Source organism: Neodiprion lecontei, chromosome 4 (genome assembly GCF_021901455.1).
Source record: "Neodiprion lecontei isolate iyNeoLeco1 chromosome 4, iyNeoLeco1.1, whole genome shotgun sequence".
NCBI classification, from domain to species: Eukaryota; Metazoa; Arthropoda; class Insecta; order Hymenoptera; family Diprionidae; genus Neodiprion; species Neodiprion lecontei.
In genome coordinates this window covers 13,951,018-13,964,445 of record NC_060263.1, presented here as the reverse complement: position 1 = coordinate 13,964,445, position 13,428 = coordinate 13,951,018, and positions in this window count along the sequence as shown.

Below are 13,428 nucleotides of genomic sequence, written 5' to 3'. Positions count from 1 at the left end.
GAAAATTTTACACTCGAAAAATATTAATAGAATTTATTGTAGTTATATATATAACTACAATATATAATATATATATAATATATAATATGTAATATAATTGCGACATCACCATCCAGTCAATTAACACAAAAGAGTGTATTCGAAGTACATGAAAAATATTATTTTTCGCTCTGGGGGTAAACTATTAGCGTGAAAGTTTGCGGATTGTCATCAGCATTCCCTGTCTATCTAATTGCGATGCCACCATCCGGTCGATTAACGTAAAAGAATGTATTCGAAGTATGTGGAAAATATTATTTTTCGCCTGGGGCAAACTATTAACGCGAAATCTAATTGCGATGCCACAATCCGGTTGATTAACGCAAAAGAATGTATTCGAAGTATGTGGAAAATATTATTTTCGCCTGGGGCAAACTAATGGCGCGAAAGTTTACGGGTACCGGCGAAAATCAAAATGGCTATTCGTCCGACCAAGAAATAAATCACATTGTCAAACTGTCTGGCGATAAAAATCAAAATGGCCGCCCATCCGACTGAGCAAAAATCAAAACGGCCAACTGGTGACATCATAGCGAAAATCATATTATCAAACTGTCGGACGATGAAAATCAAAATGGCCGCTGTCTGAATGGCTGCTCGGCAGACGGCAAAATCGGTCGATTATGCTGATGACGTCATAGCGAAAATCATATTATCAAACTGTCGGACGATGAAAAATCAAAATGGCTGCTCATCCGGCTAAGCAAAAATCAAAATGGCCGCTGTGTGAATGGCCACTCGTCTGACTAAGCAAAAATCAAAATGGCCGCCGTCAAAAAATCATAGTCGCCGTCAAAATGGCTGCCATCCAAAAAATCAAAATGGCCACCATCAAAAAATCAAAATGGCCGCCATCCAAAAAATCAAAATGGCCACCATCAAAAAAATCAAAATGGCCGTCATCAAAAAATCAAAATGGCCGCCATCAAAAAAATCAAAATGGCCACCGAAAATTGGGGGGGGGGGCAGGGGGGGGGGCATGGGGGCATGGGGGCATGGGGGCATGGGGGCATGGGGGCATGGGGGGCACGCCGCCATGTTTGGGTCTAGAACTCTCATAACCAATCTACTCTTGATCTTTATTCTTATTTTCGTTTGTGTTCTTTTGGTCAATTTTACTTTCCTCTTTTCCAATCGAACCTTCCCCCCTTTTGATCAACTCATTTAGCTCATTTTCATCCAGGCTTTTGAAACTGTCATCTGACATGTTGTTTTCACAATCATCAATTTTATCAGTCATTTCTACACTTGTTTCAGATTCATCGATTTCCAAATCATTTTCTTTTGCCTTATTATTTTTATTCGAGTTTTCAGTGTCTACCGTATCATCAAGACTTATATATTTAACTCCCTTTTCGATAAATTCTACATGCCTAGCAACTATTACTTTGCCATTTATTAGCACTCTATAGCCAACATTCTCGTATCCTAGCAGAATTCCCTCGTCTGCTTTTGCATCCCACTTTGAGCTTCTTTTCTGTTCTGGCTTTCTAACGAAAACTTTACTTCCGTATGATCTTAAATTTTCAATACTTGGTTTTCGTTTAAAAATATTTCGTAAGGTGTTTTCTTTTCTACAGTGTTTGCCAACGCGCGGTTTTTTAAATAAGTAGCAGCATAGATTATTTCCGGCCAATATTTTTTATCTACCTGCGCTTCTGCTAGTAAACAACACGCCTGATTCATTATTGTTCTATTGTAACGTTCCGCGGTACCATTAAGCTCATGTACGTATGCTGGGCATCTATCTAGATTCATTCCTTTATCTTTTGTATATTTATACAGTTGACCTTTTACGTACTCTGAAGCGTTATCGCATCTTAATGTTTTTACTCTCTTACCGGTAAAATTTTCACTTGCATTTACAAACTCAACAAAACACCCGTGAACCTCATCTCGCGTTTTGATGCAATAGGTTTTCGCTAGTTTGCTATAATCGTCGATGAAAGAAACAAAATATCTTTCACCGTTTAAGCCTGTAGTCCTGAACGGGCCACATATATCAGAATGTATGATTTCTAGTACTTCTTTTGCTTTAACACGATTGTGTGGGAACGGTAAATTATGCATTTTATTTGTTAAGCATATTTGACATTTCATGAACTCCTTTTCTATTTCCTTCGGCAAACCCGTAACTAGCTGATGTTTGCATAGAATATCTAAGTAGTTAAAATTAACATGTCCTAAAATTGTATGATATTTCTCTCTCTCACTCATTTAAATTTCAATATTATTTGATAGATGTTCAATTTTCAGGAAACTTTCACCTATATTTTCAACAGTCCCACGAGTCCGAAAACAGTGTATTAACAGTTTAAGATGGTTGGTTTAAGCACCTACAATGTTATTTTTCATGAAAGTTTAATAATAGAAGTTTAAGATAATTACTTTAAATGCATATAGTAATACTTCTTGTAGTGATAATTTTGATACAAGTTTAATGATAAAAGTTGAATATAAATGCTTTAAATGCTTATAATGATATTTTTGATACAAATGAATTGAAAAAAATTTAATATGATCGCTTTGATTGCTCATGATGATATTTTTGAACCAGGTGTAACAGAGTACTGATCCTGGTCGGTCGGATTACCTTTAGGTGGTGGTTGCAACCCCCTCTAGCCGGGTGCTTAGAATCAAGCAGGGTCAGTTCAGGTGGAAGTAGGATAATTGAAATAATTAGACAATTGATTATGATAATAATAATAGTTCCTGTGGTAACCGAAGCGATACGGATATATGTACGTCAGCGACTAGACTATGTGCGTGTTCTGTAACCTGGGTGTGTGATTCGGAGAAGAGCAGTACACGTTGGCCTGTCGATACGAGAGGATCAACCAGCCCAAGTCAAATAAAGGTATTACAAGAATTACTGTGTACTACTTTGCCCGGTCCTTACAGTTCCATCGCAGCGATTTGTAGGTCACTATTAGAAAAAGAAACGCAAAAGTGCATGTACTGCAATCAACTTGGTTTTTGTTATCTTATATCTCATGATAGCTAAAATACACTGCTATACGCCGCTCAACGAAGCAGGAAATATTCTTATAAAATGGAATAGCGATCAATAGATGGTGGAGCCCATGTAATATAGATATATAGAACAAGATAATAATATATTTATACGACTTTAATCATTAATAGTCAGAAGAGCCGAAAATAATATATTTATATATAAATGAGATCGAAAATAAATGGCTTAAACGATTCGAAATCGCTAATAAATGGCGGACGGCCAGTATAATACTCTATATGTATACATACATGAATAATGGTACGGTATTAGGATGTAAAAGGATATATATAATTATAATTTTAAATTAGTATAAAACATCGGACGGCCGATAAGGACTATTATCTAATAACTAAATGTACGTACCTACGTAATTTGGGGAAAGGCCGGCGTCGTGATAGTTGCACAAAGGTAGATATTCGTTGAATTTTAGCAATGAGCTCGGTCAAATGATCAAAGCTTTAGAGCTCACCACGGAGAAAGCCTTGGATACCTTTTACACAGACTTTAAAACAGGCAGAGACCTGTCGATTCGAAATGCTGGAATTATTTCCAAATTGGACCCCAGACTAAGAGCGTAGGAATATGAACGAGGAAAAGCAAACACTGGTGACGGAACTGCATAAGCCTGCACGCCGGAATTACCCGCGTCGACGTGTAGACGTTCGCGGCATCGACTAGACCTGGCAGGCGGATCTTGTTGATATGATGTCATACGCTGGACAAAACGAAGGCTACAAGTACATGGTCACCGTTATTGATATCTTTTCAAAGTACGCGTGGGCTATGCCGATAAAGAGCAAGTCTGGAGATGATGTTACGAAGGCAATGGAATCTTGGAATTTTACAACTCGAAATTTGAATCGCTTATGTCACGCTATGAAATCAAACTTTACTCCACGTACAGTAATTTGAAGGCTGCGATCTGCGAACGCTTCAATCGCACGCTGAAAGATAGAATGTGGAAACGGTTCAGCATGCAAGGAAGCTACAAGTGGCTCCATATCTTATCTGATTTGGTTTCGGCTTACAACAACGTCAAACACCGAACCATACGAATGAAACCGTCGGATGTCATCGTTGAGAACGAAAGGCTGTTATTACGTCAGGCGTACGGAGGGCTTCGAGCGAAACCTACCAAATCGGCAAAGTTCAAAACTGGTGACAAAGTTCGAATCAGCAAATTCAAAAACGTCTTTGAGAAAGGTTACACTCCCAATTGGATGACGGAGATATTCACAATAAGCCAAGTGGGAAATACTCATCCTGTTACGTACAAGCTCAAAGACTACCCAGATCAACCCATCGCTGGCGGTTTCTAAGAACAAGAGCTCCTCAAGGTTGAACATCCGGATATCTATCTAGTGGAGAAGGTGGTCAAGAAGCGTAGAAGAAAACTATATGTTGAATGGTTACGTTTTGACAATACACACAACAGTTGGATAAACGAATCGGACATGTGACATTGAATATGTGAATTTTTGTAAAGACGTATGTGACTCCTTATTTTACACGCGAGACGTAACAAGTATGCACCTTCATTTTTTAGACAATCGATAGACCAATTGCATCGTTGTGCAATTTTAATATTTCGGAGCGTTCTTATTCACTATCCTGAATAATAATAATATTTTATACATCATGGTACAGTTATAAATTAAATCCTACTCACATTACGGTAATTACAAAGCTAAGGTGCAGGCTTGTAGCCCCACGGAAGCGTGTCGGTTGTGTTTTGAAACACGATCCGCTTGTCGTCATTCAAACTCAGTGCCACTTTCTGCTGTTCTACAGTGTATACCTCGTGTTTTCGACTCAATATCAAATACTGATTTCTAGACAAATTTTCACGTTACAAAGCACATTCCAAATAATCGTTGAAAGTTATTTTTCTCAACACTGATCCTTTGGCACCTTTGGCAGGTTTATTGTCTTTCTCATCTCCCAAGACTCGGAATGCGCACAATTTTGCTCTTAATCCTACAAATTCCAACATTATTTTCCCGTTATTCCCACCTTTCATCAAGCCGAGAACTTTTTGGTTCGCTAGAGGCATTCCATGGGCGTTATCAAGCGAATGATCAGACGTATCGAATTTATGCAAGTCCTCCTTCATATGTTACATATGTCGGGGACGGTAAAGTTGTAAATCAAACTGTCGGTATCGGTATACATTAATTTTGCTCGGTTGCCAAATTTTCGTTCAATATAATTATAATGAAAATAGTAGATATATGTTTTGGACAGATCCAGGATGGAGAAACCTTCATACAATGGTTCATTCGACTTGACTTTCGTTTCACTCATTTCGACGATAATTATATCTTTGTCGAAAACGGTGCAGCTGTGAAAATTAGGTTTGGCCATAGTAGCTCTAGCACCGTACCGTCTATCTCATTCGGTGATCAATCGAACATCTCTGTACTTTCGCACGTTGTCCATTGTTTTGCCAAAAACTGCGTTGTTCGTCAGTGTGTCAAAAATTTTTCTCGAATTCGTTGTGAGATTTTTTCCGCAAATCGGTATTCAAATCTTTGTATTTTTCGAGCCACGGGGTTTGCCTGAATTTGAGAACTCTGTGAATTTTGAGTAATTTTAAGCCTAATTCCAAACATTATTTCAATACGCGATAGTGAACAACGTAGTTATTCTTGGAAAGTAGCGTGGTCGTCAATTTTGGCTGTTTATTTTTTGAAATCGGAGGTACATAGTGCTCCGGACACAATGGTGAATCTTTATGAGTTTCATGCAACTCCTCAGGATATTCCAAATCTACATCTAGTATGTAACCCAACTCCGCATCATTCGGGATGACAAGAACGTCGCACTCTCTGAAACCTGACACCCATTCGAAGGAATTACACGGCAGAGCTAAGCTCATAGCAGCACCGTACAAATCATTAACGTCAAAGTACATGAGATAAGATTCTTCGACTTCTGGAACGAAGTCCTCTCCCATATATCTATTGTTGGCCTTTGCGTATCTGTTCGAACACTGTGACACACAACTTCGAATACCTTTTTCGATAAACAGAACCATATCTATGTCGGTGAGAAGCTCGAGCTCGATGTCGGTAGACTTTAACATTGCATCAAACGACAGACCGGGCGCTGTGTAGTAATGTAATGGGTCCAGTTTGTACGTTGTCCAACAATTCTGTCGAAAATTTTGAAAAACGTCGGCTAGTAAAAAGACGTCCGTCTGTAAATACAAGACCGAATACTCTCCCAAAGTTTGAACGTTAAAAGTTTGCCAAACTTCATATGCATGTGCATAGTCGTTGTCTGATATATCTCGATCATTTAATTTTGAGTAAAATTTTTGTTTGTATCGTAGACGTCTGTCTTCGAGCTTTTCCCAACTGTCTATATATTCGTACGGGAACACTACTTTTCTGGTCAATAACTGAAATTTACCTGAGCTACGATGAAATTTTCGTGTGATCGATTTTTGATCATCACCGAGATACGTTGCTAATTTCTGAAAACTATTGGGTATGAAACAGTACGAATCTATGAATCTAAACTTTATACCTGTCCCCTTGACATATTTTGTAAAAGAAATGTACTTTTCTTTGTTTACGGGTGAAAGCTCAATTGTGCCCTCGAACGATGTAGCCAACGCTTTGATTGGAAAATGCGAATCGTAACCCGACAGATTGTGGAATATCACTGGGATAGTGTGCGAATTTTGGTAATTTGAATTGCAACCTCGATGAGCAGCACCACGGTACTTTCCTGTGAAATGGCAGTGATCACGATGTTTCACGTCTGTGAGTGTAAACGGTTTTTCACAAATGTGGCACACTGTTGTTGAATGAAATTCGTTGATTTGATTGAAATTGAGCGGTTCCATCGGTACAACAGTTTTGAAATAAGCTTCTAACGAATGTGCCAATTCCTTTAACTCGTTTGTAAATCATTGGATGTAAGTCTCTCCGCGATTAGTTTTGAATTTTGAAAGCGAATCGTCAAACGCACAGTGTAGATAGTAAACTATACTATACGGAAGATGCTTCTGATAAATTGTTCTATTTTCCCCAAAATTTTCAAGAGTGGGCTGCAGTTAACATTCTAGATCTGCTTAAACCCAGAATGGAACGGTTTCTTTACGTTTGAAATTCAAAAATTTAAGAATCTTGTCCTCTTCCGCTGGTAAGATAACTTTGGTTTTGTTTAAATTCATGCAATCTACATGGTGCTTTGTTAAACATCTTTCAGATTGTAAGTGAGTCAAACATCTATCACATAACCAAGTACGACATTTATTTTTAGAAAATTGAGAACTTGTTAATCGAGACAGATTTCGAATACAAGTAAAATAAAAGATTCTATTTTTTTCATAATTTTCCATATCAACATCATCGTCATCGTCAGTGATTTCAGTTTCTATCGCTAAAAGATGAATTACAGGTTTATCAGACTCATTCTGACTCAGGTGAATCGGTACTATTTCACTTTTTTCCGATCACCTTGGTCTATACCATAAACGTTAATGGAAAGTCCATTAAGTTTCTCAAATTTTGAAATGGTGTTTTTGTCTAGAGACATAGAAAACTTTATACCATCATACCGTAGCACTGAGCTGAAATGCGGGTACGAGCTAGTCGCGTTGGGATGGTTGTTGTCGACTGGGAACAGAGCTGCGGTGACCGACCAAAGAAAGCAGTAAGAGTCGTTGTTTCTGATGTATACCACAGCCTTCTTATCACTGATATGCTTAGGTAACGGGGTGTATGTGAACACACCGCCTCGTAGTAGCACGCACTTGTTGATATTCACAGTCAAATTGATTATTTCAGTCAGCGACCAGCCTGAACCTTTTCCTGGAAATCTTCCACCTTTTTCAACAAACGCTCTGTCGAGTTTTCGATGAACCATTTCTTAATATCCGTTGTATGGAGGACGATTTCATTTCTCGTATTGAAAAATTTGATATCTTCCACCGTGTGATCATTTTTTCTAACTTCAAATTCACAAGCCAGGATAAAGTTGACTTTCAAGCTCCTGTCTTTCTTTAACGCGGTTTTTATTCTTGTCACAGCTAGTATCTTTGCGTCTTCTAGAAATTTCTCCACATCTTTATGCTTCAAATTGACGATGGATCCAGTTCGAATTCTCCCCTCGAAAGCTAATTCCAAATCTTCCCAGTGAACTCGATCGCTTCTTCTTTCTTTCCACGTACCTCCACCCGTTTTCTGAAGATGTTTGAATTTTTCCGCGAGTGCTTTCAAGAGTCCGATCGTTGTGATAATTCTCATCTTTTCTCCAATCGATGAAGACTTTTGCAAGATTTTGTTGTGGAGCCGAATATTTTGACTTTCGAATTTTATCCATTTTTGAATTTCTGGTGTTGATGATGATTTGCCCAAGATTTTGTACGCCGATTCCATAATATCGATCAATCTCAAATACTTCGTGGATTTCATCTACAGCTTTTTCCTCACGTATACTTGACAAGTTGATACTGAATGATCATTTGCAGTGATGAGCGTCCTTTTTATAGGGCAGCTGTACGTATGTTTGTGTGTGCGCGCGCAGTGTTTTGCATTCTTAGAGCGATAGTAACCCAACACCGCAGATCCTTTGCTCTCAGTGTATACTACCGCAGCTATCGGTCGACCTTGCACTCTGGCCTTGACTGAACCCGTTCAAAATTCATCGTAGAGTTCACTTTACAGTTACAAGCCAAATAGAATGTCACGTGGATGATAACGTACCGATATTCGAGCTGGTAAAAAACAATTCTCAGAACCATGAATTTTGAAATGTCACGTGGTTGATAACGTGGGAAAGGAATGTGAGGTGGTTAATGTTACACATCAGCAGTCCTATCATGGGAAAAGAATGCGGGACGGTAACCGACATCCAGGTCGGTAAGAAAGTTCACGCTCTCTACCGTTGGCAGGCAAGCACTACAGACTTTGACCTTCGGTCGGTAAAATTGTCGGTAAGACAGCGCGAGTTTGACCTTCGACCGATACAACTGTCGATAAGGTTGCACGTTTTTGATCTTAAGTCGGCACAGCAGACTGTGACGTCATCGCGGAAAAGGGTTTGAGTCTGGGGAGGATGTAGGTAAGTGTCGGTAACAGGAATCTGCGTGTAGAACCTCCCTTGTTATACTACTATGAATTATAGACGATATATTTAATTATAATAAAAAGTTAAAATGAAAAATAAATGGCATGTACTATTATAAACATCGGAATATGAATAACACACAAAACTTACAATTTTTCAACTATCTGTCATGCTTCGCTGTTCATCGTACCAGATTTCAGAGGGAAGTGATGTGAATTCTCGAAAATGGCTGGTCTATGTTCGGTGTTTGAGTGTGGTAGTATTGGTTATAGATCTCTGGCTTATTAGGTTTTAAGGCTTAAAAATTTTAAACTGATTGAAGTTGAGATTATAGAATTTTCGAGTATACGTGGCTAAAGTTCCGGATGTGAATGCGTTTTGTGATGTATGCTAGTATAAGACTTTATACAATTAAAACAGCACAAGCTAAGTTTAGGTGAATAGTTTATTGATAAGGCACATCAGTAAAACAGAATGATACAAGCACAGAGTAAGTGACTGGTTCTCTCTCTTTCTGTATATATATATATATATATATATATATAAGCACGTAGCCTAACGTGTGGCTCTCTGTAGCGCGACACCAACCAGAGTCTTCCAACCCTTTCGGCGGTACATATTCGCCTATGTGGCGCACACACCCAATACGCGCACACTCACACCTCGAGGAGTCAGCGTGCCTGCTACACGCGTCTATGGCTGACTTATACACTACACGTTTGTTTACTGTATCGTTTTCAGAAATGTGTATCATCTCTTCTATAAGACGCTAATGCCAGTTGTCTTCTGTATCTATAATCTGAATTTCATCAAAATTAAACTCTGGCCTTCAGTGAGTGTATGGAAAACTGGAGCAGACTTTTCCGGATCACGCGATTTGATGTCATATTTGTGATTAGTGATGCTCTTCATCAAGTGTTGTCATGTCTGCCCAATGTAGCACTTAGAACAGGCGGAGCAATCAATTTTTTAAACTGTGTTGATCTGACCAAGAGTTGAGGTTTTAAATCTTAATATACTGAAAATACTATTGGTTGTATGAAAAACTCTATATGCTACGTCTATGTTATGTTTGGCAAGAGTACGCTTTATGTTTTGTGATAACCCATTAATAAAAGGAATCGAACCTTTATTGTTTTCACTGTTAGTATACTCAATATGTATTTTCGCGCTTTAAAACCTAATCAGCCGGAGACCTATAACCAATACTACCACTCTCGAATATCGAACATAGACCAGCCATGTTGGTTTTCGAGAATTCAAATCACTTCCCTCTCAAATCTGATACGATGAACACCCAAGCATGACGGACGGTCAAAAAATTGTAAGTTTCGTCTGTTATATATATTCCGATGTTTATCCCCTTGTAGCCCAAAATGTTAAATTTAAAAAAAATAGCATTTTAGGACTTGTCATTAGTACCTTCCGTATGGATTTTGTAAGGTCTTATTTAGTTTGTTACAGAAATGTCACAAGGGGCTACAAGGGGTTAAAACATTACTTGCCATTTATTTTTCATTTTGAATTTTTATTATAATTAACCATATTGTATATAATTCATGCAAAACTTAGTTTATAAGAAATCGAATCATATATGTTTCAACCTAAAAGAAAAATGCTATTGTACATGAGTCGGACGCTACCCTATTAAATTAAATAGTTGTCTTTTTTTTTGTAAATAATTAATGTCCACACTTCGTTCAATAAATTGTCACCTGAAGCTGACAGGCAGGGCCCTGTCGAAATGTCGTCAAAAAGAAGAAATAATTTTGAGCCCAGTACTAACCTCCCCCGACGAAACAAAAATCGGTTAGGTAGATTGCGACCATGTACCTAAATGCACTTCAAAACTGAAGATAATGGTCGATACCGTCATAAAGATGAGTCTAGGCTACAGCTGGATGGTTTTTCTCCGTTCTGGCGGTAACGGAGACTGACTCTCAATCGGCCGAACGGCCCGATATAACGGCCAGTCACGAGTGCCGGTGGTGCGGGCGCACCTGATCGACGCTTATGGCCCTTACAGTTGCCTGCTGCTGAAGGGCTTAGGGTCTAACAGCGAGGTGGCGGCAGTATGTTGGTTTCAAGAATAGCTAGACTGGTTACCGGCCCGACTACCAATTACCTCGTCAAACCACAAGTTAAATGAAGAAAGCTTAAGATGATTGGATTAAATGCATATAGTGATACTGTGGATACCAGTTTAATGAAAAAAGTTTCAGACGATTGCTTCAAATACTTATGATTAATCATAATGATCATTCAAACGCTTGATTCAATTCTATATCAAGTTATCACGAGTATTTCGTCCGAGAAAAGTATTTTGTTGAATTAAGTAAGTATTGTGTTCGCCGCATTTGACCATAGCATTTAGTTTGGAAGAATTTGAACTTCGTTGTCGCACACATACAACGCTAAAGTATCAGCACCACAATTGAAGCTGCGCTAGTACGGCAGATAGTCGGTCGATCAGTATCATTTAAAGCGTGAATATGTAACAAGAAGTATCGATACAATTCAGAATATGAAACTATTGTCCATATATGATCTTGTCGCGCTTATTTTTGTTATTTCTGCGCATCCTGTTGGGGAATTTATGTATATATGTACTCTGACATTTAATTTATATATATAAAAAAAAAAAAAAAATGACGCTATACTAAATGGTCTGACGCCTCAACATCAATACAGATAAAACTCGACACATCGTTCATCAACTCTGTATCTAAACAATAAGTCTTATAATTATACACTATTGTACTTTCGAAATATATCTCTCTTGATCATACTGCCTGCTTAACGATACGTTATAATGTCACTATTCCGTATTAAATTATGAGAATAAAATCAGATAAGTTGACCTATTATATGACTAAACATTTATATCGTTATATTTATTTTGTGTATCATTTTAGAAAATCAGCTCAGATGTAACAAATTCGTTACAATTAAACTGAATATCGTTTGACTCAAATAATCTTTTCCCTCCGTGTAGCATACACACAGGTAAGTTTTGGCGCTGACAGTTTTACCATTTAGGTATATATCGGCGTGAGAGCAGTTGAAAGCGGTAGATTTGAATTCGAGGTGTGATATCAACAGTCTTTCTTTTTGACCCGAATTCGACGCAACGCTACCATAACAACTCTGAGGTAAGCGGTTCGACCAATCAAAATTGGGCATGAAATAGGCCGCTCGAATATTACTATCAGTCCAAGAATCAGCAGTACTCGGCGGAGCACCGCCGAGAGCACACGCTGACTCCATCACGGATGAGCTCCCCAGATAGAGAGGACGAGGCGACAGCCTTAAGTGAATCTTACCCCGACATATACGTTTTGGCTTAACATACCAAGAGTGGTAAAATTATCTATCCACATGACTGATAAAACTGTCGTCGAGGTGTTTGTTACAGAGAACGTGTCATAAACAATACGTCTTCATTGTTATTTAAATGAAAATCTGGACGAACCCTTAAATTGAATCATTACGATATACTTACCGTATGGACAAACTAATCTTTTGATTCCGAGAAATTTCTTGCAATTTATAGAGGTACTCTGGTCAGATGAATAGTACAAACATTTTGCTATAACTTTGCATTAATGTACTTATTTCAGTGTAAGGTACAGCAATGACTTCTTAGAGTTCTTCTCAAATCTATAGGTGTAAAGTTCATTTTAATATTGAAAAAAGAAATGCTTATGGGTACTTATATTCATGATCATGGTTTTTTGCCCAAGCGAACAATTCTTCTCGTAAGTATCAACTTCAAAACTTTTATTTTTTATTGAAACATAGAATTCTGTATTTCTTCAATCCAAACTATCTAAGCATTGAGCCATCAAGTTTTAAATCAAGAAAACGTTATATTTTTTGTTTCACATTAAAAATATCTAAGTATGTCCAGAGGAATGATGCTTAGAGGAACGGATCAAACATGAGGACAGGAAACTTTTAATCGATGTTTTATAATCGCATTCCTTCAAGTTTACCTTACATACAGTGCCCCTCCGTTACACTGAATGTTGTCTGTCACTTCAAAGAGTTATGAAAAAGCGTCTCGTATGTGAGTAAATTAAAACTTTTAACACACAGCGCTCTATGGTTGTTGACTCACGAACTTTGCTCGATGAGTCAACTCAAAATGACTATGGTGTGGTCCAGCGGATGTTTTTTCACGGTACTACTGTGTCAGGAGTGTTAATGTTGCCTGTAATAAAAATGTGTTGGACATTTGAAGTTGAAAACTGAATAGCATAGCCATTGATTAAAGTTTTTATTACAAGATT